Source organism: Engraulis encrasicolus, chromosome 12, assembly GCF_034702125.1.
Source record: "Engraulis encrasicolus isolate BLACKSEA-1 chromosome 12, IST_EnEncr_1.0, whole genome shotgun sequence".
Lineage (NCBI taxonomy): Eukaryota > Metazoa > Chordata > Actinopteri > Clupeiformes > Engraulidae > Engraulis > Engraulis encrasicolus.
The window spans coordinates 29,396,661-29,403,413 of record NC_085868.1 but is presented as its reverse complement, the minus strand read 5'-3'; positions in this window follow the sequence as shown (position 1 = coordinate 29,403,413).

The following is a 6,753-nucleotide window of genomic DNA, read 5'->3' as shown; positions in this document are numbered from 1 at the left end:
ACCTTGTTAACCTAAAGCTAAATTACATTGTTGTTGAGGCCGAGGCATTCTCAAGGGTAGTCGAGAATAAACAAATAGATGAATAAATCAATACAATAAACAGATGCTAGGCTAAAGGGCGACAGTATAAATTAACCAGCACCGGAATAAGATCAACTTTGGTTCAAACTCGGCCAATGGCCATGTAATTTCTGCAGGGCCTTCCTTATTAGGAAAGCAACAGAGCAACATTAGTACAGGACATATTGCAGACCATGGAACAAAGGCCATCTACTTTACAAACGAAGAGCTATTTTCAAAATGCTATTTATCCACTTTTTTAACATTGCTCTCCTTTGTTCATTTAATCAAAATCTGTGTTTTGGAAATACCATGTAACATTTACCCAGTACCCAAATGTAAATGGCTTTCATTGCGTTTTGGGAACAGGACACTTAAAATTAATATTTTCCTGCCCATAGACAAAATAGTGAAAGCCAACTGAGAGGATATTTGGTCCCTAGATACTCTCGAAGTGCTAAATTAACACTGCATTTTTTTTTTGTGTACGAAATCAAGATTATTACTGTGGGGATGATAAATTCATTGTTTATTGGCAAAGAAATAAATACGTCCAGGTGTCTAGCTTTGTGGACGTGTCTCCAATTTGTTAAAATGTCATTTGTCCTAATGTGGCTTTTATTGGAACACAAATAGACAAACACCTCAATTGATTTGATGCGGTATCACTTGTGAATTTGTGTTTATTTGTTTGTTTGTTTATTTTTAGCCAATTTGTAAAACTGTAATGGCACCATTTTACCATTTCTCTTGAGTGTCTTTATTTAATACACGGCACAGCATTTTCTATTTCGCTCATTCAAAACATTAACATACTTCCCTGAGCTGAACCCTAGTAGCAAGAAGCAGTCATTTGTTCACTTGTGTCAGAGATCAGAGGTAAAATTGGAGGTAAAAGACCATGTCAAGCAGGTGTCAGGCTTGTAGCCCAAAGGTTGCTGGTTTGATTCCCGAACCGTCAAATTGATGCTGGGAGTAATTAACCAGTGCTTAACCAGTTGAACATGGATATGAGAGATTACATGGTTGGATGATCTATATTGCACTCCTATACATCTGGACAAAAATGTAAAATGTACTGCTGAACACCTGAAATTCACAGATAAAATAGATCTCTGTCATCAGTCCTAAGTGGTCATTTCTGTATAAGGAATATATTCTCCATACTTGAGTGCTTTAGTCAGATTTCACAAAACCTACCACTATACAGTACTTGCTGTAAATCTCTTCTATTGAACCATATATTTGCCACTTTGCAATCAATTTCATATAGGCCAATGCCTGCACCAGTAATTTGGCATACAAGGCATTTCCCAGTGAAGTTTTTTTGTTGGCCCATTTTCTTTGAGAGAGACCCACAGTGTTGGGGATGCTTTACAGAAATATCAGGGCGTTTCTTATCAGCCCATTCTTCTTTAGGTCTGTGCTGTACAACATTTTGAAGTCAGCAATATTGTCTCAGATTCAGATACCTTGCTCTTTGAAGCACTTCCTGCTTGTTGTTATCAGGTGCTGGTTCATGAGGATGAGGTTAATCCATCTTAACCCCTTAAGACGCGGCTTCATACATTTGTTGTTATCAGTATGGTAATGACCAAGTCGTGGTGCGTTACTAAAGGGTCTGTGTTGTGTCATAGTATTGTAGTGCTGTGGTAGTTACATTTCAATGGCTATTACAGCGTGCCACTGGAGGTACGGCGCGCATTAAGGGGCTACGGGAGACGAAGAACAAAAATAAACCAATCACCACCAGGTCTGCAATTATGAGGGGTGCAAAACAATTCCGTCTAACCTCATTTCTCAGCAGGCATTTAAGTCATTCTTAAATCCATCTTTAAATTACCTAAAATTAGCTGCTCCGTCATTACTATTCATGGTATTGAAAGAAGCTGTAACCGCGTTGAATATTAGCTTGTTCATTAGGCCCTCCAGAACTTCATTTCGGTGTTAATGTTTCATATTAAAACACTGTGGAGAATAGGGAAATAAATAGGGCCTAATGCCGTTGCGAAGATTAGTCATTATCACCAAGCAAGACTGTGGCCTCATACTCACACGTCAAGATGGTTCTGAACAAAAATAATAATAATGATAATGAAAACAAAATGGTTAACTAGACAAATAAATAGATGATTTTCAACAACACAATGAATGCATTTCCTTGTCTGAGAGTCATATGCTATGCTATTTCAGTCAACAAATGAATATGAGCATGAATATGCTTTAGTGTACTGGGTCTCCCCCATCTCTGAGGACCATACAGCAGAGTAGATTAGTAGCATGCAGTAGTAACAGATTAGTGTAATCAATTTCAAATCAGCTGTATAATGGACTGCTTTGTGCAAAATGTTGTAGAAGACAATGGCTTTTCCAGAGTCAAATGAGCATCCATTCTTCCTCCATTTAGCTTTGCACTGGAGCGTGGCTTGCTCGCCCATGACATTTCACATATTGGATTTGTAGCCTTTTTGATAGTTAGTTATGTCCTTTATGGCTTTGTGGTCAAACACAGCCCACTATGACTGACCAAACTGAAATTAAGAGGTCTGTGTGATAGACAACTGTGCTGTAAGAGTGTCAGGCAATGAGTGGTAAAGAGCTTAACATTGTTCAGGGCAGTCATGTGACGCACCACACTCTGTGTGGGTACTGTACGTAATAACTATGGCGACCATATAATTATATGATAACATTTACTGTTGGTTTCAGAAGTGGTTGCTCATTGCTTGCAATCGTAAATGTGAAACAACACCAATTTAGGGGAACGCTGGATTTTTCCTAATGGAAAAAAAAAAATCCTAATTGACATTCACAGAGCCGAGCGGCTCATGCGCTGCCCCTTAATGTGTCAATCTTCACACTGATGAGTGTCACCAAGAACAGCCAAGGGAAAGTCCCTGTCCAATTATTAGCATACGAACGTCTAAAAGCTCTTTATTTCTCGTAATGCTCCACTGCTGTCTTGTCGTTGGGGATTTTAATAGGAATCTCTTATCTTGCCGGAGTCTTTCAGGTGTTCAAAAGGCTCCATTGTTAAATAATATAATCCCCAAAGCTTCCACGATTGCCACTAATTCCATTTAATTCCGACTAAAGGTGAAGAGACGGCGAACATTTCATAGCCTCGCAGCGCCGAATGTAATTTTGATTTCAATTATGTTCGATGGGTGAGAGAAGGATCTTGATTAGAGCGGGAAGGTGACTGTTGAAAAGTGCCTTGCACAAGGTGTAGAGGGAAAAAAAGTTGAGCCATTATATTGTATTATATTACGTCCATGAATATGCAGAGGTAGTAATGTCTGTTTAATTCTGCCGAGCCAAAATTTCAGCAATTGAATATTCTTTTTTGTGTTACCAATGGTTCATCCTGGCACCTTAGTAACTTCAGTGTATTCATCACTGACAATGTCCTTTGAGTATGAATGCTGATATTGTGGATGCGTCCTATTGATTGCTAGTGTGTCCTTACATGAATGCTGGTGTTTACATGAATGAACTTGAGTCCAAGGTCTGACACGGTTTTTGATTAGATGGTGACAGAAACACACAGACAATGGAGATTTCTGCACAAAGATCCATATATGAAACCTTAATAAAGAAAAAAACTATACAGGCGACCAGGTAAAGACACACACACACACACACACACACACACACACACACACACACACACACACACACACACACACACACACACACACACACACACACACACACACACACACACACACACACACACACACACACACAATGACTCAATGATTCTTTTTTATATTCTTATTGTTCATCTCTCTGACATGCACTATCCCACATGCTAGTACAGCTTAAATATGTTGTAACATGGGCGGAGTGATAAGCACAATTATTACCCAATTATAGGACAGCCAACTGGACAGAGTGTTACAATAAAGTAGTAGATTGAAATTGTGCATTTGATAACAAACAACGATGTATATTGGATACTGTGGTTGCAGCACAGAAATACAGGAGCAATAAGCACCATCATTGCCTCATTATAAGACACACACTTTGCCCAAGGATGCAAAGACACACACCATGCTTAATATAAATGTCCTAGAAGGGAACACCACTGTTACAGTGCAGTATCAAATTCAAATGATCCTTTTGACTAGAATTACATTAGATGTGTTGGCTCATGAGTCATTGGGTGCGTTTACGTCAGAGAAAAAGAGAGAAAAGAAAATACCGTACAAAAGTAGAACAGAAAACTCATGGGGCACAGAAAACTTAGTCCTTGGCTCATTTGACCCTCAAGGGCATGCCGATCTTTGAAGACCTCCTGCGGACGAATAGACGAGAGGCTAAGTGCAGTTCAGCAATACCCCCACCTCCTCCTTTGCCGTCTGTAAGGCAAACTCAGATCTCTAGGTCACGACTCCATTCCCATAATCAATTCTTCATTAGCCCCCGCTTAAAGAGGGAAAAAAGACAACTAAAAGGACCTCTTATATTGCTTCATCTTCTTTCCTTTTTCGAAGGAATTGGATGTTTGAATAACCTGTTCCATTGTGCCCAGGGGTGGAAAAAGAAAGCTATCTTGAAGTCACTGTAGTTGAATGAAAAGGCTTGTGTGATCTTGTATCTGCCCGAGGTCCTCAAAAAGATAATCTTTCCCCAGAATCGATGGCCTGCTAATCCTTCTCTGCCAGAAGGACTATCAGAAAGGTCAGACGCTTTGGGAAGACAGGTTAAAGGATTGACATAATGATGTTAGAGTCCGACATTGTCAACAGTGCATTTATGCTAAATTGGTTTTGATAGCAAAACCCCTATTGGCTTCTATTGGCATCAGGTCCTGATGTCCTTGCATCGTAAACTTTGCAGAGGAGTTTCACTATGGCTACACTTTCACTTTACCCCCTCATTTCTAATAGGCACACAAAACAACTTGATGCACTTTCTGGCAAGACGGCCAGAGCTGACACATGCATTGCTATTCTTGCAAGATATTTGAGGAAAGAATTAGTCAAAGGCTCAAGCATACTTGACCTCAACCCAATTTGTAACTGAGGCGAGTGTCCACTCCCACTCCCAGCCAAGTTGGACTGATGCTCAGCAATGTGTTAGGTCAGCTTTTGCTTGGAGGCCCAACAACGATTTAAATGTCCAGGACCCATTGCTCTTTTCCCACCTCCCAGAGATATGTCTCAGACTTGGCATCTTGCCCCCATCTTAGCAATCATTATCATTCCTTGGTACAGTAATGTATGCACAGAAAGCAAAGTATAACCACTGTTTACATTCCTTTTATTTTATTGTCCTTTTCACATATAGGCAGTATGTGCAGTAATGGTGCAGTAGAGTGATGCATAAGGCATGGTGGCATGGTGTGATTATTATCTGTTAACACTGTCTGATATTGCATTACCAACACATTTTTGCAAGCAGTTTTGTGCACCTTCCATTTTCCGAAGAAAAGTTCATTTTCTGTGTGCTGATATTTCACTCTTGAGAATATAAATACTCTCAAGATAACTTCTAGCTCAGACATGTAAGCAGCTTTTGAATAAACTGTTTCCCCAACTTTTCGCCGATTGTTATGCAACTGAGTTCTGAGGTCTATGTATTATGTTTTTCCTATTTAGGGCAGAGCAATTTGTCATTTGATTTTAGTTAATCAAGCTACTATAAACCTATATGCTGTGCTGTAAAGCATGTCTCAGTGACATTTCACTTAAAGAGACACACAACATGATTCAAACAGATGCAAGCATTGGTTAACCATCTTCAAACATCAGATGCTTCAAACCTCCTCCAAGCGCTCATCAAGCTGTACATGATGTCGTGTTAGAGTCTCCCAGTTGAGGTTTCACTTGCTGCACTTTAATATAGGCCTACCTGATGTCATGCCATGTCATGTAACTGTCATGTCATCTTGGCATTCCTGGTTACCCTGGCACCAGAAATGTCTATGTTCCCAAAGCAGTCAATTAAATCAGAAGTGCAACATGATTCAAAGGGTCTGCTGTAATATATTTCTGAAACGGGCATATGCCTGTAAGGTGGGCATGTTACTAGGTAATAATGATTCATAGTCCATAGTTCACATACCTGTATAACGTGGTGTCGTGAATATGTACCAACAGAATTTGGTGAATCAATTTTTAACATGGAAAAAAAACAGATTTGAAAATTCAGTCAGTCAGAATGCTGTGGAATCAAAATGTAAGTATATCATAAAAGTAGCACAATTTTTTTTTCTATTTTTTGTCACGTCACTTCCCTCTCTTTCTCCCACTTTCCCCCAATTTCCTGCCATGCAGAAATTTAGCTAACAAAGGCTGCTGCCTCTCGTGTGCATGTAACCTACAGGCTTTTAGCCTAAAGGCAAAAGACACCATGGACATGTTTTTTTACTCTAATCAGGATATTATCCTTTGTAAGGTGTTCAGGTCTGTGGGATCCACTTTCAGTTTTTTGCTTGAGAGTAATTGTATGAATTATTATTCTTTCACATTGTGATGCATTTGCCCTCATTTTCTTTGCGGAACATGAATCTGAAAAAGAGAAGAAAAAAACAATTAGTGTACCACCCTTTAATTACACCTCATGCACATTTCTATTTTTATTTGTTTGATACTGAATATGGCTGTGTTTCCCGAAACTCTGAAGTAGCACTTAAGCCTAAGTAATACTTAAAGGTGCACTGTGTAATATTTTTAGTAGTTTATT